Below are 21,743 nucleotides of genomic sequence, written 5' to 3'. Positions count from 1 at the left end.
GAGTTAATTCGAAGCTTAGGAAGGAATTTTGAATCAAACAATTTCAATATAAGCATCATTAGGGAAAATAGTACAACGATTTTGAACAACTTAAATTTGAAATAGAGGGAATTAGTTTATTTTTTTTTCAAAAGAAAATATTTAAATCCAACATTTTTCAAAAGTACTAAATTATGTATAAACAATATGTTATACCGATTTAATTCCAAACCAAAACAAATCACGGGAGGTTTGTAAATTAAAGCTTGTTTGGCACTAAGGACAAAATATTTTCTTTAGAAATCTTGGAGGATACTTAAGTACATAATTAGGTAAGAATAGCCATAAAATTATGGTAAAGTTGGAAGAAAATCAGCCTCTATTCAAAGAATAAATTCAAAAATTAAATTTTCTATAAATCCATAAAAGATAAGTGGTATATCACAGATAAACAAGATTAAACTACATAAAGAAGCTTCAGAGTTTATGTAAGAAAGTCTAGGCTGAATTAAAAATAATCCCATCAAAATTTAAGTAAGGGTTGTGGATACAGTCAAGTAAGAAAAGATTTAAATTGAAATTTTTCTCGAAGAGAATCTGAGACAAGTACTCAAGAAGGAAATTACAAGAAATGGTATGTTGCACCGAGATAAATTAGAGTTCAGAGCAAGGAGCATAGAGTTTGCAAGGTAAGGATAAATGTTCCAAAAGATTCAAACAACAACCAGATACAGAGTCAAGCAAGGACGTGCACGAATGATAATACAAGGTTAGTAAGAAAGAGATAAAAAATTAGAAATTCCATTACAATTAGTAGAGAAGGAGATAACGCTAAGCACGAATAAAGAGCATACGTCGAAACGGAACTAGTCTCTAGAATTTAGTTTCTAACGTCCCCAAAACCTCGTGATTTGCGTGACTTAACACTGCTATTTCGTCTATGATAACCCATTAGTATTTCCATATACATAAATCATTAGTATTAAGCTGGCCAAACTTGATATCATGAGGTATGCAATGGTAAACTAATAGCATTAATCATCAGACAGTCATGCATATAAAACATAAACTCTTGTCATCAGAACAAGTTAGAAAGCATGACAGACACTCAGAGTATGCAATGAAGCATAGTCAGTCCACTCCCAAGGCTCTACAGGAAGGACTGCTCTGATACCATATTGTAACATCCCTTCCAGCAAAATACCTTGCTTAAGTCAGGGTATTTCTACTAGAAAGAACGTTACGTGACCTTTTCTAATATTAACTACTTAATTACTGAGCCTTTGCATCGATTTCTCGTTTCAGTTTTAAGAAAATGCCAGAAAATTTTGTTTTTATTCATTAATGACATGTATCAAGGATAAACATTGCAAATAATAATAACAATCACATAAGTATTATTAATAGTAATTCTTATACATAAGAAGTCATATAAACCCAAATACAACACCTACCCCTCTGTTAAAATAAAACCTCAAAGGAAAAGAGCGAGGTGACTCTATGAAAGCAATTAAAACCATAAAGAAAGCCTACTAATCGCTTGCAGCTTCAAATTGCGTCTTCAAACCTGTCACTGAAAGGGTGGAAAATTTCGGGGTGAGAACCAAACCACATGTTCTCAGTAGAGGTAGAGAATGCCGTGAAAGGAAAGAATAAAACGCAAATAGTTAATTTCATTCAGAAATATTTAAAAGAAAAACTATTTTCATTTGCAGTGATCTTTATTCGCCTTATCAACATTTTATTTTGAAAACCAACGGCATAACATTAAAAAATCCAAAATCTTATAAAGCATCAGTTAATTATCCAAAATTCTAAACCCATATTTTCCTTTATAAATATTTTGAAAAGCTTTCCTAGGCCGTGTGAATGACTAATCTGTTCCAAGCATAGGTTCATTAAGCCTATGCTGAACCAGCTCAATCTTTCATACTTACTAAACCTCAAACACAACCCAATCACGGCCTCAGGCCCAAGCAATTCAACCAACACCCAATTCACCACAATCCAGCCAATCAGTTACAAACACAAGTAATGAGATTCAAACACAATCAGGAGCAATTACATCAAGTATAGCAATTAGCAATTAAACAGGATTATTCACTTAGGCAAACCAATTACAATATACACACCCAAACAATATCACATAGATGCATATGATGAATGTCTAGTCCTAGTACAGGCCATGAGCTCATGTGTCGGTTGGCTGCCCGCAATCCTGACATTTATCTGGTCACGAGTAGTCCCGATTTTCCCAGATACGATTTTCCGTTCCTAAATAAATGTGCATATAATAATAGCCGCTCATTTGGGACAGCCTCTGCTTACTGCAGGAAAATATATATATACTCTGCTCTGCTCTGGGGAAGCAAAAAATGGCTGTAGGTAACTTAGTTTCCCTACAGAAGCTCTGTGTTGCATTAAGCAACTAATATATATAAATATAACTCTGGGTTGCATCAAGGAACTAATATATATATATATATATATATATACAAATATCTCTTTACTCTGCTCTGATTTCTCTTTTCTCTGCATCTCTTTACTCTACTCGAGTTGCTCTGTTCTCTGTATCCCTTTACTTTTCTCTAATTACTCTTTCATCTGTATCTATATTACTCTTTTTCACTTTATCTCTTTACTTCACTCTGGCTGCTCTGTTCTCTGTATTTTTCTACTCTGCTCTGATTACTCTTTTCTTTTTATCTCTTTACTCTTTTGTAATTGTAAATATGCAAGCGGGACAAAACCCACGCCCTTGCCAACTGTAACACCCTACCATACAAAGTCTTATGCTTAAGTCATAATTCAGAGATGGCAAGGTATTACGACCTCTAAAACAAAAATTTAGTACGTATAGTAGTATGAATGATTGATTATAACTAGGAGCCTTTGAAGAAAAAGGGGTAAACAAAAACCGCAACTCAAAAGCGCAACACTACGATCACTAACACAACGAGCAAGGATAAGCTAACGCAAGATCATATATATAAAGAGTATCAAAAACAGGAATATCAAGACTCAAAATCTGGCTGCGAAGGTAACCGGTTCGAGCATAGCAATATATACATATAATAAAATAAGGAAAACCCCAAGGAAAATCCAAAGGGACACAAATACAGAAAACCTATTCTCCAAAAATCCCCTCTAGAAGGAGTCGTCACAGTTTGTATTATTTAGTGGAGATAAAAGTATCTAAACAATATATATAACCCAAAACAGAGTCCCGAGAACAAAGGATCTTCGCTAATCCAGAAGTCTCCAGCATGCCTCAACGAGAAGCCTCGCGTCCTGCATCTGAAAACCACAAAATCCGCATGGGTGAGAACCAGAGGTCCCCAGCACGGTAACAGCTTCCACATATATAATACATAATAATAGAGGAAAGCCGAAGGCAATCCTAGAACTTCCTTCAGATAATATCAAAGCTTATAAACAAGCTAAACCGTAAGTGGCAACTGACTAAAGATTCTTCAGTCTAACTAATACTTCCCTTTCCAATTCCTTCAGACCTCCCAACAACCAGCAGGAGTATAATATAGCAAACACAGTTATATCAGACAAGAGATTTACAAATAGGGACAAATAAGGCATTTAGGCAATTAGCAAGTAATATGCAGTCAAATAGGCAATCTCAAACAATTCATGTAGTATGCTTATGATGCATGCCTGTCCCTAGTGGCTGATGATATCATCTGTCGGTTATAGAGCCAACCCGACAAGTCCTGGTAGCTAGCCATTGGACTGTCCCTCTGTCGTGCATCCCCAACTCGAGTTATACTCATCATAAACTTGATCATAATCATGATCCATATCCATCACCCTCACTGGTGAATATTTATCCATCACCATCACTGGTGAATATTTATGGGGGCGAGCTCATCCGGGCCTTTCACAGTGCCCGGCCACACTTACGACATAGGGTCAAAAGAGCTTCGAGTCTCAACCTGGAGCACATGGTGGCTAGCCAATGCTACTACCCAGGGAAACCCTCATCTCCAATGGTGGAAGTGCAAACCTTCACAATTCAATCAACATCATATATGCATTTATACTTGGCCATAAACATGGCTCCGCCGTAACACGGCAATAATCTAGCCATCCGGCTCACGGTTAAATCCATAACCAGCCAATTCATTAACAATTACGGCCCTTCGGCCCATGGCACAACAAGCACTTCCACCGCCATTCTCCGCATCTCACATAATCATCTTTGATCCTCAATGATCATTCATTTTTCCCTTGCTTCACTCGCAAGTTACCACATTCACTAGCCCTTTTTCTCATGCTAGGCATATCATAATGATTTAAGACATAAGTGGTGAGATCGGAGGCTTAGAAGTATGAAATTTGGCTTTTAAAACTCAAAAATCAACTTTGGGATGAAAACAGGTCCACGTGTACGCGCACTCCATGCGCTCGCGTGGATGGCGCTTTCTCGAAGAACGGCGCGTACGCACCAAGTGCGCCTACGCGCGAGGGGTCATTCTGCTAAAAATTTTCTAAGTTAAAAGCTGCAGAATTTACAGATTCAAACCCCAATCTTCCGACGGACATAACTCCCTCATTTTAAATCGTTTTTCACCCGTTCTTTGAACGGCATGGACATCCCGGATCCAATTTCATTTCTAAACAGATTTGGCACAAATCAGAGATCCGTAGTCCAAGTTATGTCCCGTCAAAGTATGCCCAAAAACCATGTTTTCATACAAAACCACAAGGTGCCATTTTCAAAACAAGCCACTTTCAACTCTTTTCAAAATCAATCAAACATGCCAATTTCAATCCTTCTCTTTGAAATCATTCAAAATGTACCAAAATCAACAACAAGCCATCCTCAACTCACACATTGACACTTTACCAAGGTTTCCAAAACCACATCCAACCATTTTAACACTTCTCAATCAAATGGCTAAAGGACAAACACAATATCATGTCATACATCCTTCCTCATCCCAATTTCCAATAATACCATTTCCAATTAACCATCATTATACATAATCAACATCATACTCACCATCAACATGGTACCACCCATCAATTCAACCTCAATCATCCATCAAGCATATATCACAACATGCATTTCTCATATTTCACACAATCAAGGCATCAATATTCATAATCACATATATGAACACATCATATATTTCAACCATTCAACAACACCAACAATTCAATGCCTATCTTAGGGCCTCTAGCCTAAGTATTTCCTACCACATTACATATTAGATACGGGAAACCAAAACCATACCTTAGCCGATTTCCCAAGCTCAACCGGAGCACTTCCAAACCACTTTTCCTCAAGCTCTCAAGGTCTCAACACCTCCAAGAACAGATTTTATCACACAAAACCCTCTTCCAAGCTTTCCAAAATCACCAATCAAGCTCCAATATTCACATATACACAACCTAAGCCACAATCATCATACCCATACACAACATCTCAATACCCAAACATCATAGAACAACAAATTATACTAGGGTTGAGAATCTTACCACACCCAAGGTCCAAGGAGACAAGATTAACCTTCTCCTTCAAGAGAGTTGGGTCCTATAACATCAAAGAACCCAAAATCTCAACATTTTTGCTCATGAAACTCGAAATCAAGGGCTGGAATTTCGAACAGTAAAACGTGGCTTACCTCAAGATTGATTGTATGGGTTTTGTAGAGCTCTCCGCGGTGAACGCGTGGCCGCAAACGGAGCGGCAATCGGAGCTCTAGATCAAAAGTTATGGTGGTTTGAAGATCAAGTGAGAGAAGGAAGTTGAGAGAGTGTTCTTCCCCCTTCCATCTCAATTTTCAGCGTGTTTTGGTGTTGTGTGAGGAGAGAGAGTGCTGAAAACTAGGGTTTTGGTTTAGTTATGTTGGGCCAAGGGCCCACTTTGGGTCCGGTTGGTCCGGTTTGGCCCGTTGGGTCAATCTTGGTCCGATTTCTATAAAATTGGTACCGAAATTCTCGTCTCAATTTCCTCTATCACATTTAGCCATAAAAATAACATTTTTGGCTTTCTAGAATAAATTCTCATTTATGGGTTAATTAGCCATTAATTAACCGGGTCTTACATTCTACCCACCTAATTGGGAATTTTGCCCACAAAATTCAAATTCAATTACCTGAGAATAAGTGCGGATAATCCGTTCGTATCTCCGACTCAAGTTCCCAAGTGTGTTCTTCAACACCGCCTCGACTCCAAGCCACTTTGACTAATGAAACCTCTTTTCCACGCAATCGTTTGATACTAGTATCGTCAATTCTAACTGGAGCCACTGGAAGCGTCAAATCTTCTCTTAACTGAACTGATTCAGTTTCTAACACATGGCTAGCATCAGGAGTGTACTTCCGAAGCTGTGACACGTGAAACACATCGTGCAGGTTCGAAAGATGAGGTGGTAGAGCCACCCGATACGCCACCGGCCCAATCCTCTCCAGGATCTGAAATGGACCAATGTATCGAGGATTCAACTTCTTTGCTTTAATCGCTTTACCTACTCCTGTGGTCGGAGTAACCTTCAGGAAAACATGATCTCCTTCCTCAAATTCCAAGGGCTTCCGCCTCTGATCGGCGTAACTCTTTTGGCGACTCTGCGCCGTGAGCATCCTGTCTCGGATTTTCTTGACTTGTTCAGTGGTTTCAGCTATCATTTCCGGCCCCAACAAGCCTTTCTCTCCAGCTTCATACCAACATAGTGGAGATTGACATTTTCTCCCATACAAAGCCTCATACGGAGCCATTCCGATGCTCGCATGGTAACTATTATTGTATGCAAACTCTACTAACGGCATATACCGATCCCAACTCGCCGGTTGGTCCAAAACACAAGCTCTCAACATATCCTCTAGTGTTTGGATCGTCCTCTCGGATTGACCATCTGTTTGAGGATGGTACGCTGTACTCAAGCTTAATCGAGTTCCAAAAGCTTTCTGAAATGCACCCCAGAATCTCGAAGTGAAACGAGGATCTCTATCAGAGATTATAGTAGCAGGTACACCATGGAGTCTCACAATCTCCTTTATGTATAACCGAGCTAGCTCCTCAAGGGTGTAAGTCATCCGAACGGGTAAAAAGTGAGCTGACTTCGTCAGTCGGTCCACGATCACCCAGATAGCATCAAAACCAGTCCTAGTCCTTGGCAATCCCGACACAAAGTCCATTGCAATACTTTCCCACTTCCATTGCGGAACCTCTAAGGGTTGCAACATCCCAGAAGGTCTTTGATGTTCAATCTTTACCTTTTGACAAGTTAAGCACTTTGAAACATATTCCGCCACATCATTCTTCATACCCGGCCACCAAAACATCGCCTTTAAATCATGGTACATCTTAGTACTTCCCGGGTGAATGGAGAATCCGCTTTTGTGTGCCTCCTTTAAGATATCTTGCCTCAAAGTACCAACATCCAGCACAATGATCCTACCCTTGAATCTCCATAACCCATCTTTTTCTTCCGACACTCTCCACTGTTTTCCTTGTTCGATAGCCGGTAACACCTTCCATAATGCTTCATCATTTTAATGAGCCTTTAAGAGTTCGGACTTAAAGTCACTCGAGATTTTTAATCGGCCCAAACACAACGTTCCAGATACTTCTCGAGCACCAATTTTTAGACTCTCGAATCCCTTGAGCAACTTCTCCTCTTGAAGCATCATCCAAGACGCATATAACGACTTCCGACTTAACGCATCCGCCACTATATTCGCCTTTCCAGGATGGTAATTTAACTCAAAGTCGTAGTCCTTCAACAATTCCATCCATCTCCTTTGCCTCATGTTAAGCTCTTTTTGATCAAAGAGATATTTCAAGCTCTTGTGATCAGAGAAGACTTGGAACTTAACCCCATAGAGATAATGCCTCCACACCTTCAAGGCAAACACGACCGCAGCGAGTTCCAAATCGTGCATAGGGTAACTAACTTCGTGAGGTCTCAACTGTCGTGAGGCATACGCCACCACATTATGATGCTGCATCAGCACGCACCTTAGGCCCTTTAACGATGCATCACAGTACACCTCAAAAGGCTCGTTCGGCTCAGGTAACACTAACACAAGTGCAGTGGTCAACTTTTTCTTCAATGTCTGAAAGCTCTCCTCGCACTCAGGAGTCTAAACAAACGGAGTGTCTTTGCGAGTTAACTTTGTCAACGGCAAAGCTAATTGCGAAAAGCCTTTGATGAACCTTCGATAGTAGCCAGCTAAACCCAGAAAACTCCTTATCTCAGTTACTGTGGTTGGTTGCTTCCAATCCATCACAGCTTCTACCTTAGTTGGATCTACGGCTATTCCCTTCTTACTCACCACGTGATCCAAAAACTTCACCTCACTCTTCCAGAACTCACACTTAGACAGTTTCACATAGAGTTTCTTCTCCTTTAAAATCTGCAACACGGTCCGCAAGTGCTCCGCATGCTCTTCTTCGGTCTTGGAGTAAATTAGTATGTCGTCAATGAAGACAACAACAAATTTATCCAGAAACGGACGGAACACTCTATTCATGTAATCCATAAACACTGCAGGAGCGTTCGTCAACCCAAAAGACATTACAGTATACTCGTAATGACCATAACGAGTCCTGAAAGCAGTCTTAGGGATATCCTCACCCCTCACCCTTATCTGGTGATAACCGGATCGCAAATCAATCTTGGAGAAAACCCCAGCTCCTTGTAATTGATCCATGAGATCATCAATCCTCGGCAATGGGTATTTATTCTTTATGGTGACCTTGTTCAGCTGCCTGTAATCCACACAGAGCCGCATACTTCCATCTTTCTTCTTTACCAGTAATACTGGAGCACCCCACGGGGAAACACTTGGTCGGATAAAGTTCTTACCCAACAATTCCTCTAACTGAGACTTTAGCTCGGCCATCTCTAACGGTGACATCCTATAAGGAGCACTTGAGATTGGCCCCGCCCCAGGCACCAACTCAATAGCAAACTCGACCTCTCGGTTAGGTGGAAATTCCTCAATATCATCGGGAAACACTTCCGGAAACTCACACACTACCGGAATCTGATCCAACTTTTGATCATCACCCGAAACACCAGCGGTTAACAACAGGATACCCTGACATTCGATTCCAGAATAGTTCACCATCATCGAATTCAAGTAATAATTATTCACCACGACCGGCCCTTCTGTATCTTCCGGCATAAAGTACACCGACTTTGTAGAACAATCAAGCAGGACATGGTTCTCAGATAACCAGTCCAATCCCAAGATAAGATCAAGACCGATCATCGGTAAGCAGATTAAATTATGGACAAAATCACGCTGCTTGAACCTGAACGAAACTTTCGGGCATCCTAGCCTAGTTACCATGGCTTCATGGGTAGCATTATGTACCTTTAGGTCATAACCTAAGGTTACGATCTTCAATCCTAACTCATGGGCTTTCTCAAATGCAATAAATGAATGCGATGCTCCCGAATCAAATAAAGCATTTAAAGTTTGACCAGCCATTTCACAGTTACCTCGAATGAGTGTCTCAGATCCTTCTGCACCCACAGCTGAGGTGGTGAACACCCGACCAGTCTGTTGTGCTTTCCCAGCACCTTGCTTTTGCTTCTCTGGACAACTTGCGGCTTTATGCCCCGCCTTTCCACAATTGTAGCACAAACCCCATCCGGCCTTGCATGGTACTCCCGGATGGTGACTCCCACACCTAGTACAAGCTTGATCATTCTGAGGCTGCTTCCCAAACCTTTTCCCTTGGGAGTAGTTGTTGTTGGGCCTCCTAAAAGAACCTCCCCTCTTGAAAGACAGACCTTTAGGTGCAAAGCTCTTCCCTCGATTTTGTGAAAATGATCCTTTGTGACTCCCTTTCTCAGTGGCTGCCCTCTTCACACACTCTTCAGCAACCCTACACTTGTTCACCAACTCGGAGAAAGTCCTAATCTCCATTGACCCCACCAAACCGAAAATATCACTCCGGAGTCCTCCTTCGTACTTAACACACTTCCATTCCTCATATTCCACCGGAGTCCCTTGACACATACGAGAGAATCTGAACAGCTCCTCAAACTTGTCAGTATACTCAGATACGGACATAGTACCCTGCTTCAGCTACAATAATTCAAGCTCCTTGGCCGTCCTAGCAGAAGTCGGAAAGTACTTCTTATAGAACTCCTCTTGGAAGACATCCCAGATGATATAATCATCACCCTGCTGTAAGAGGCGTCGGATTCCTTGCCACCAATGCGACGCTCCACCAGTGAGCAAATAGGTAGCGAACTCCACACACTGCCCTTCAGGTACCACCTGCGCTTGCAATGCTCATTCCATAGCCTGAAACCACGTATCGGCTTCAGTCGGGCTAGTAGTTCCCTTGAACTTCGGTGGATTAACCTTCAAAAAGTTCGCCAGTGTCATCGGACCCTAAACTCCACCTCCGTCATTACCATGGTTGTTCATCTGTTGACCAAGAGCCTCAGCAGTGGCTTGCATAGCAGCAGCCATGTTCTCTAACGCAGTCATAAAGTTCACCGGATCATTAGGGTTAGTCTCCGACACACGAGTATTAGTACGACCTCTCTCACGACCTCTACCGCGTCCACGAGGCGCCATTTGGTTCCTATACACACCAAACAATCGATATTAAGTTGATCAGTCTCAATATCGGAAGTTCAGTGCTTCAAAATTCCAAATGCATGCTCATGAACGTTTATGCCAATTATATCAAGCAGATATACTAGTAGCACATAACACACACACAGAGAATGCACAGAAGCATAGTCAGTCCATTCCTCAGGCTCTACAGGAACGAACTGCTCTGATACCATAATGTAACACCCTACCATACAAAGTCTTATGCTTAAGTCATAATTCAGAGATGGCAAGGTATTACGACCTCTAAAACAAAAATTTAGTACGTATAGTAGTATGAATGATTGATTATAACTAGGAGCCTTTGAAGAAAAAGGGGTAAACAAAAACCGCAACTCAAAAGCGCAACACTACGATCACTAACACAACGAGCAAGGATAAGCTAACGCAAGATCATATATATAAAGAGTATCAAAAACAGGAATATCAAGACTCAAAATCTGGCTGCGAAGGTAACCGGTTCGAGCATAGCAATATATACATATAATAAAATAAGGAAAACCCCAAGGAAAATCCAAAGGGACACAAATACAGAAAACCTATTCTCCAAAAATCCCCTCTAGAAGGAGTCGTCACAGTTTGTATTATTTAGTGGAGATAAAAGTATCTAAACAAGATATATAACCCAAAACAGAGTCCCGAGAACAAAGGATCTTCGCTAATCCAGAAGTCTCCAACATGCCTCAACGAGAAGCCTCGCGTCCTGCATCTGAAAACCACAAAATCCGCATGGGTGAGAACCAGAGGTCCCCAGCACGGTAACAGCTTCCACATATATAATACATAATAATAGAGGAAAGCCGAAGGCAATCCTAGAACTTCCTTCAGATAATATCAAAGCTTATAAACAAGCTAAACCGTAAGTGGCAACTGACTAAAGATTCTTCAGTCTAACTAATACTTCCCTTTCCAATTCCTTCAGACCTCCCAACAACCAGCAGGAGTATAATATAGCAAACACAGTTATATCAGACAAGAGATTTACAAATAGGGACAAATAAGGCATTTAGGCAATTAGCAAGTAATATGCAGTCAAATAGGCAATCTCAAACAATTCATGTAGTATGCTTATGATGCATGCCTGTCCCTAGTGGCTGATGATATCATCTGTCGGTTATAGAGCCAACCCGACAAGTCCTGGTAGCTAGCCATTGGACTGTCCCTCTGTCGTGCATCCCCAACTCGAGTTATACTCATCATAAACTTGATCATAATCATGATCCATATCCATCACCCTCACTGGTGAATATTTATCCATCACCATCACTGGTGAATATTTATGGGGGCGAGCTCATCCGGGCCTTTCACAGTGCCCGGCCACACTTACGACATAGGGTCAAAAGAGCTTCGAGTCTCAACCTGGAGCACATGGTGGCTAGCCATTGCTACTACCCAGGGAAACCCTCATCTCCAATGGTGGAAGTGCAAACCTTCACAATTCAATCAACATCATATATGCATTTATACTTGGCCATAAACATGGCTCCGCCGTAACACGGCAATAATCTAGCCATCCGGCTCACGGTTAAATCCATAACCAGCCAATTCATTAACAATTACGGCCCTTCGGCCCATGGCACAACAAGCACTTCCACCGCCATTCTCCGCATCTCACATAATCATCTTTGATCCTCAATGATCATTCATTTTTCCCTTGCTTCACTCGCAAGTTACCACATTCACTAGCCCTTTTTCTCATGCTAGGCATATCATAATGATTTAAGACATAAGTGGTGAGATCGGAGGCTTAGAAGTATGAAATTTGGCTTTTAAAACTCAAAAATCAACTTTGGGATGAAAACAGGTCCACGTGTACGCGCACTCCATGCGCACGCGTGGATGGCGCTTTCTCGAAGAACGGCGCGTACGCACCAAGTGCGCCTACGCGCGAGGGGTCATTCTGCTAAAAATTTTCTAAGTTAAAAGCTGCAGAATTTACAGATTCAAACCCCAATCTTCCGACGGACATAACTCCCTCATTTTAAATCGTTTTTCACCCGTTCTTTGAACGGCATGGACATCCCGGATCCAATTTCATTTCTAAACAGATTTGGCACAAATCAGAGATCCGTAGTCCAAGTTATGTCCCGTCAAAGTATGCCCAAAAACCATGTTTTCATACAAAACCACAAGGTGCCATTTTCAAAACAAGCCACTTTCAACTCTTTTCAAAATCAATCAAACATGCCAATTTCAATCCTTCTCTTTGAAATCATTCAAAATGTACCAAAATCAACAACAAGCCATCCTCAACTCACACATTGACACTTTACCAAGGTTTCCAAAACCACATCCAACCATTTTAACACTTCTCAATCAAATGGCTAAAGGACAAACACAATATCATGTCATACATCCTTCCTCATCCCAATTTCCAATAATACCATTTCCAATTAACCATCATTATACATAATCAACATCATACTCACCATCAACATGGTACCACCCATCAATTCAACCTCAATCATCCATCAAGCATATATCACAACATGCATTTCTCATATTTCACACAATCAAGGCATCAATATTCATAATCACATATATGAACACATCATATATTTCAACCATTCAACAACACCAACAATTCAATGCCTATCTTAGGGCCTCTAGCCTAAGTATTTCCTACCACATTACATATTAGATACGGGAAACCAAAACCATACCTTAGCCGATTTCCCAAGCTCAACCGGAGCACTTCCAAACCACTTTTCCTCAAGCTCTCAAGGTCTCAACACCTCCAAGAACAGATTTTATCACACAAAACCCTCTTCCAAGCTTTCCAAAATCACCAATCAAGCTCCAATATTCACATATACACAACCTAAGCCACAATCATCATACCCATACACAACATCTCAATACCCAAACATCATAGAACAACAAATTATACTAGGGTTGAGAATCTTACCACACCCAAGGTCCAAGGAGACAAGATTAACCTTCTCCTTCAAGAGAGTTGGGTCCTATAACATCAAAGAACCCAAAATCTCAACATTTTTGCTCATGAAACTCGAAATCAAGGGCTGGAATTTCGAACAGTAAAACGTGGCTTACCTCAAGATTGATTGTATGGGTTTTGTAGAGCTCTCCGCGGTGAACGCGTGGCCGCAAACGGAGCGGCAATCGGAGCTCTAGATCAAAAGTTATGGTGGTTTGAAGATCAAGTGAGAGAAGGAAGTTGAGAGAGTGTTCTTCCCCCTTCCATCTCAATTTTCAGCGTGTTTTGGTGTTGTGTGAGGAGAGAGAGTGCTGAAAACTAGGGTTTTGGTTTAGTTATGTTGGGCCAAGGGCCCACTTTGGGTCCGGTTGGTCCGGTTTGGCCCGTTGGGTCAATCTTGGTCCGATTTCTATAAAATTGGTACCGAAATTCTCGTCTCAATTTCCTCTATCACATTTAGCCATAAAAATAACATTTTTGGCTTTCTAGAATAAATTCTCATTTATGGGTTAATTAGCCATTAATTAACCGGGTCTTACACCAACAATCTCGTATACCAAATAATTTCTTCTTACAGGAATCATTGAAGTTTTTATCATTAAATAAGCCTTAAATATTGATTTTGATTAAGTCATTATACTTTTGTAAAAATTTGGACATAATCTCCTTTAAAAATAGGACTTATCCACCCTTACGGGTTCCTTCTTTCTCAACATTTCGTCAGCCTCTTTCAGCAATTGCCATAGCAATATATTCTCAAAAACATTTGACAATAGAAAAATGTGACTGCTCTGCAGTGTTCTAAATCCAGAAAACAGCAGCAGCATACAACATTCAAAATTTCATATAAAATCCAAATTGAATCCAACCACCTTCAAAATTAATGTGGTTAAACTTAACTTACCCAAATTTCTTTCTCAATTGGTTTCAGGGTCATACCATTTTTAATGAAGGAGTTACGTAGCTTGGAAGTTAGGTAATTTTCTACAGTATTCTGTTTTACAAATCATTAAACACAACCTCTTCCAAGTCCCATAACTCACTTATTAAAACATGGAAAACCCTGAAATTTGAATCATATGTACTAAACATACTCAGCTTTCACCTCCAATTGGTTGCATCTCAATATCGTTCCAGAATTAAAAATTATAAAGTCTCAAAGTTACTGACTTAGAAAACAAAACCTGACTTTTACTGCATAATACATCTTATTTTAAAAATCCTAATATTTAAAACCACAACTCTAACAATGCTAAATTTTTATGAAATTAAATATTAGGACCAGAGTTTCATTTAAAATTGGTTCCATTTCAAAATTCAAACTGGAGAAATTCCAATAGAGGAAACAAGTTGCTGCTGTGTTAAACGTTCTGCAGAAAAACCAGATTTGACATCCATAATTCAAAAATTTACCATGAATCATAAACTTAATGAAAAAGTCTCAAATTCACCAGTTCAGCTCCGTATATCCCCAAGCTTAATCCGGACTTAGTTCCACACAATTCCGATAATCACAGAATTAGTTATAGCTTTTCAAAGTTGCTGACTCAGTTTAGAAATTATGCAGAAAATCGGATTTTAGAATTCAACTTTGAAAAATCATAACTAATTCTTTAGTTGATACGAAACCTTCAAAATTGAGTTTTCACAATTACACTTAATATAATTTCATTAACACTTAAATTCTTATCATTTCAGTCACTATAGAGTCACTGATTCACTTTCAAAGTTGCCGTTTAATTTCAAGAGAACCTGATTTTCAGCAAACCGTTTAGTGTTCAAAATCCAACCCTTCAATAGCCCTCAAAACCAATTCCAAATCAACCACCAACCAAGCTCATTAACATTACAATATACCAAATAATAGCTCAACAGTAACAAATCCAACATAACCCATTAAAATTCAGTAATTCTCAATAATAAGTCATCAAACTATTCCCAATTTACATAATCAATCAATATCACCAATCAACAATTCCAAATCACAATCTCAACCATTCCAATCACAATTTCAGCCAAAATTCAATATTCACATAATCAATCAATTACTCACATCTATTAAATCTATTTGCAGTTATTCAATAAACCTTGTAGGCATTCTTAAATTGAAATCGTTTTGAACCCCCTACCTCGATGTCGCAATTGCAGAATTTGAACACAACTGCCCCCGTTTCGTTTCTAATTTACAGCAGTGACAACAATCCTAATGCAATCAAGGACACCGCTGGAACAGCAACAGCTTTAATTTCGCGGCAATGATGATGGTTGCACCAGGAAAAGAATTTGAATCTAATGTAGTCAAGGGCAGAAACAGCCCTGGGAATTGACGACAAAGTAAAAACTAAAATTGAATTAAAACAAGAATATAACAACTATACCAGTGCCAAAACAGAGCGTGCAAATGGACAAGTCCCAAAGAAAAGATTAGACCAGTACCAAGATAATAGAATCAGAACCAGCAACAGCCCGGCGTTGGCTTCCGGCACGGCAACACCTTCGCCAGTGGCTCCAATTGGGACAAACTCCAGCAAACATCATATAACCAAGGACTTCAGAGGCAGATACAGGGTATTTACAGAGCAATAAAGGTTCAGAGATGGTGGTTCTCATGGCTAGGGTTTAACTGACTCACCATTAATCATGGCGGCAACCAGAAATTCCGGCGGCGGCAGCGGCAGAGGAATGGTCCCTCCTCGGTGCGTCACTCTCTCACACACGTCTCGTCCTCTTCCTCTGTGACAACATCAACGAAACCTCTTCTCCCATGTTCGTTTTCCCCGCTGCGGTGGTAGCGGCTTCCACTAACAGCAGCGCCGGCGATGGAACTTCCCTCCTTCACGCGATGCTTCTCTACTTCGATCACCCTCTCCTCTATGACGGCTAGGGTTTGGTGGTGTGGCGGTCAGACAACGGCGACGGTGGCTGTGTTCATCACCGGCAACGCCTCTTCCTTCCCTTCCCCTCTCCTCTCCTTCTCATCCTCTGGCTCCCTTTGGTTCGGACTCTCCCTCTCCGTCACTCCCACTCTAATTTTTGCCTTCCCCTTTTATTTTTCTATCAAACATATATATGATATACGTTCTTTTGAAGATAAATTGTGAGAGTGGATAAACGTGGGGTTATAAGGAGGAGATGAGTATACCAGTGAGTGTGTGCGTTTAATTGGTTAGGGAGTACACGTATTAGATACTAACAGTACGTATAAAATAAGAAACATAAGACTAGGAAAAATATATACGAGTAATTTAACAACAAAACATTTATGATAGGATAACAATTTAGAATTTAAATATAATGCTATAAAGATTACTTTTAAAACGCATAAAATTTTATCTATCAATCTATTAACGAGCTCAAATAATTATTTTTAATTTAAATCATAAAGTAAATATACTAATTACATTTTTATAAAATGTAGTTTAAACTCAAAACTAATTATTCAAATTAAGTAATATAACGTTTTATTATTTTTCTATCACCGAAACTTTAATTTTAATTTACAAAATATCTAATTATAATAAAATTACTTAAACTTAAAGTATTTATAAAAATCCATTTAATCATTCCTAATAAATTAATCTCTAGGAGCTCAAACTAATAAAATAAACCATAATTTATCCATAATAGAAATTATTTAAATTAAATTATACAATTTTCAAAATATATAAAATAACCAACTATAAAAAGTTACACAAGAATATTAATTGAATTAACTCCAAATATTAGTAAACTAATTTAATTACTCTCAATTGATTAATTTATAAAATAAGATATCAAATCAATAAAATAAATCATAACCTTTTCAGAATAAAAGTTACTTAAATTAAATTATACAATTCTTTCTTGTTTTTCAATTACTAAAATTATACAAAATATTCTATTATAATAAGATTACTTAAAAATATTAATTGATTTCAAAATAAAACTATCTCCGAATCTATTTAATTATTTCTAACAAAATAATTTCTAAAATTATAAAGTTTAAACTTAATAAGATAAAATCACAATTTATTTATATTTAGATTTTCAAAAATGCGGGATGTTATAGTAACAACCCCGATTTTCGAGTACGCGAGATCTTTTCTGAAAGTACGAATTTTTCCGGAAGATCAGTAAGAGGAAAACCTTTGATATATCATCAAGTAATTATGTCATCTTTAAGTTAGAACCTTTTCCGAGACAAGCTCGATAACGCGGTCACGAAGAACCTAGTTTTTGAACCGTATCGGTTAGGAGTTTTGATTCGGTTTTTCGTAAATAGTCTTAGTTTGACAAACCGGACCCGATTTATGAGGGAAGAGAGATAATAGGATGATATTATCATTATATTAGTATTAGAAGCTTCTTGAATGATATTATAAGGTTACCTGATCAGTTAGTTAAAAACAGAAAAACTAGTTTAACCGGGTTCAAAATTTACTGCTGCAGCTTAGCACCAGCACTCTCTGATGACTTTAGCAATGCTAAGGCCTCATTATTCATGTTTTATTCTCATAATAAATATGTTACTAGTGTCATTTATGCTAGTAGCTCAGAAAATAATTTTTAGAGATGTTTTTGCAAGTATTCCGATACATCTAGTTTTAGTAGTTATACACCTGAAATATTTTAATATTATTTTAATCCACCTCCAAACCAACCAATCACAACTCACCCTACACCCCCAAAACCCCCAATGCTGGCTCATTTTCACTTTGTGGCCGAAAATAGGTAGAGAGAAAAAGAGAGAAAAGTTCTTAGTTCCAAATCTTCAAAGCTTGATTTCTGCTAAACTAAAACTCAAATCAAAATTTCAATCCGACCAAAATGATCCTCTCTTCTTTCTCTACATGATCATATGAATTATCAAGGCTGGGATCAAGGTGAGTTGGCTGCACCATCTCTCTTTTGATTCGGTTTCAAGGAAACATGCTTAAATATGTGTTTTCTTGATGTGATTTAGGAGGAAAAAGTGCTTAAGGACCACCTGAAAGTTTAATCGAATTAGGAGCAGAAAAACCAGGTAGGGTGTCACGAAATTAATCTTGATTATTTGTATTTGAGTTGTGTGAATGTTGTATAAATTGGCTGTGCTAAAAATTGGTTGCATATATGATTGATTCTTGGTGAAAATTTGGTGAAATTTTGATGAAATTTGATGAAATTCAAGCTTTAAAGTTCATGTTCTTGGGCAGCTGGAAAAACGAAACCCTAAGCTTAAATTGAGGTTCAATTTGTGTTAAAATCATGTAGAAAAGATGGGGTTTTAGTGGCTGCTAATTTATTATGAATTATAGTAAAAATCGGTTGCTGAAAAGACTGAAAAACGGGTAAAAACAGAGAAAGAATCTGAAGAATTTATGAAGAACATGAAGAACACTTTGAGTGTGATGAAGAACAATGAAGAACAGGCCTTAGATCTTAAAAAGGGCAAGGAAGTAAAATTTTTGGTGTTTAAGGGGTTGTTTGGTAATTTCTGAAAGTTAGGGTGGTAAAAGTAGAAATATTAAAAGTTACGGGTGCTAAAAAGTGAATTTTAAAGGTTAAAAGTAAAAGTAAGTTAATTTTCGAAAATTTAATGATAAAATAATAAAAAATAATAAAATATTAAATAATAATATTTAATTAAAAATAATATTTTAATAAAAATAATAAAATAATGTGGAAAACGCAGTTTTCTGTAAAAGCTTTAGAAAGACATCTTTAAGCGCAGAATCTCATAATTACCTTCATAAAACACTTAGGGAGTGGTAAAAACATATCAGTGAGGCAAAGATAAATAAAAGATAAAAAGTTGAAGAAAAGATAAAAATCGAAGAAAAAGTCTGTAAAGTTTTAATGACAGAAAAATAGACAGAGACTAGTGAACGAACTAGGGCAACATAGTTAGTCCTTGAATTGCGAATAGGGTTAGGTATTATATGAAAAGTTAAACTGTTTCAGTATAGACTTAATGAACCAATACTTGGGGCAGGCTAACTATTCATACCGAAATTTACATAAGCTTTAAATACATACGTTAAACAGAGAAAGCAGAATAAAGTAAAGAAGTGCAGAGAAAAGAACAAACAGAGCAGAATAAAGAGACAAAGCGAAGAGAGTAATATGATAAAGAGCAGAGGACCTATTGAGAGGTCATTTGTTGCATTAAGGCAACCTCAGAGATATCTATATGTTCATCTGCTACATTGTGGCAGTCAGATAGATAATGGTGCAACCACTGAGAAACGCTTTCTTGCGGTACAGATCCATATTTTATTTCTGTAAGGCAGAGGGGTTATTTCCTGCTACAGAGTACCGTGACCACCTGTTCCATTTCTGTAGTGGCAGAGGGGTTATTTCCTGTATACAGGAGGTGTTTCGGCATACATCCCTGCAGTGGCAGATGTGTTATTTCCTGCGTGCAGTGGACCCTGTGGTGGCAGAGGGGTTATTTCCTGTACACAGGGGTATAGCCAACAGGAAAGCCATATCCGGCTGGTAATGCTGGGTTACGTCGGGAGCGAGTAGAAACCGACAAATGAGTTCATTACCTGCACTAGGACTAGACATGCATCATTCTTGTCTGCGCATTATTCTCTGTTGCATTCCTACTTGTGTGTAATCTATTTCTTTATGTTTGTTTGCTTGAGTGCTATGTCTGTGCTTTATCTTCTTGTATTCTCCTGCTTGTGTTCTGTTCTTTGTTTTTCTATCTATTTTTAACTTCTGTTTACTACATTACTGTATTCTATTATCCATCTACTAATCGAAAATGAATAAATGAACGTAACTAACAACCCCGACCCTACTAAGAACTCCCTAGTTCTTACCCCTTCTCTCCCTTCCTCACCCTCAGATGGAGACGGGCGTGATCTTCTATGAGTTCGAGGACCCTTACGTATACGAGGATCCGGTACATCACAGTTACTTAATCATGGGATTGGAGCCTTCTATTAGACGATATACGTTACCTAATCGAGCTTTTCAACATCCTCTGTCTAGCCTGCATTTTGACCCTGATGCTCTTTACGACTTTCCCTTATCCTGGTTACATCTTGACGCACCTGGACATCCTTTTCCTGATGATCCTGAGCACCCTATACCAGCTCAACCTTTGAATGAGGTGGTACCTGAGCCTATCATTCCTGATGAGCCTGAGTTAGCTGGTGATTACGTACCTGTGATACCACCAGAGTGGGATTTTTCCCCTGAGCCAATCCCCGACTTGCCACAACCAGCTGAGCCGATACTACCGGACGATGGGGTAGCTCCTATTTACGCGAACGGACCTGTGCTCGCGAATGGTTTATAGATAGTGACAGCAGTGTTTCTGGTAGATCTGAGGGTATAGCTGTAGCTGCAGACGATGAGGAGGAGGAGGATCCTGAGATAGAGATAGAGAAGGATGAGGAGATGCATGAGCCTCATGACGATCTTCCAATCGACCACGTGTAGATATAGTCTGATAGTAGTAGGGGAATTCTTTTGATGACACTCTAGTCTAACATTATCTGTTAGTTAGTTTCTCATTTGTGTTAGTACACCCGAGAGCTAGGAGCTATATAGTGGTTAGGCTAGCCTGGGCACCATCTTAGTGGCTTTTTGTATGGGCCAGGCCCTTGGAGTGTCGTGTATATATTTGCTACGTAGGATGATTGATGAGGTACGGAAGTTGGTGAATTAAAAATTATTAAAATGGCTACGTTGCAAGTATAGTTCTTAACTCACCAAAAATCTGCCTATCAATTTAGAAATATGTCACAGAGAGTTTAAATTAAAAATTACTAGGAGTTTTAAGTCCCAGGTCGTCTCCCAACGAGTTGTAGAAAGTGTGCTATTTTATTAATCAGATGTTCCAAGAAGTTGAGTTAAGTAAATTGGAAATTAAATTGAGGAAATTTAATTAATATGAATAAAAGCCTTGACTGGGAGTTGATTAGTTGGAATTTCTACTGTTGATGGAGTGAATTTAAGATTAAATTATAATTAATGGTTGTTCTGTTTGGTTATCCTTTACTAGGTAAAGGAAAGTCAAACAAGTTAGAATGCTAGATCTGTTCACAAGTTGCAACCCACTTAGTTCAAAGGGATTGGTGTTAGTGATTAGATAACAATCCAATAGTTAACCCAATTACAATTTTTCTTTTAATCCTTCCAACTCAAGAGTTCCTTTCAATCAACTCCCCATCAAGTGAGGGAACTACTCACTCATTGTAAATAATAAATCCATAACACATGAAAGGGAATTAAAAGAAGACATGAT

General features: G+C 38.8%; 1 long non-coding RNA gene across 1 annotated transcript; it reads right to left on the bottom strand.

The window, feature by feature from the left end:
• Positions 1 to 1,295: 1,295 nt before the first annotated feature.
• Positions 1,296 to 16,563, bottom strand: LOC112765403 (uncharacterized). Its single transcript, XR_003183733.2, has 4 exons — positions 16,152 to 16,563; positions 15,956 to 16,041; positions 15,649 to 15,835; positions 1,296 to 1,552 (listed from the first exon to the last, which is right to left on the bottom strand). It is a non-coding gene; the product is annotated as an uncharacterized lncRNA (long non-coding RNA).
• Between the last annotated feature and the right edge of the window lie 5,180 nt (positions 16,564 to 21,743).

This window comes from Arachis hypogaea, chromosome 17 (assembly GCF_003086295.3).
Source record: "Arachis hypogaea cultivar Tifrunner chromosome 17, arahy.Tifrunner.gnm2.J5K5, whole genome shotgun sequence".
In the NCBI taxonomy this organism is placed as follows: domain Eukaryota; kingdom Viridiplantae; phylum Streptophyta; class Magnoliopsida; order Fabales; family Fabaceae; genus Arachis; species Arachis hypogaea.
Note: the sequence above shows the minus strand (reverse complement) of the source record. Positions and strands in the feature narration are given on the sequence as shown.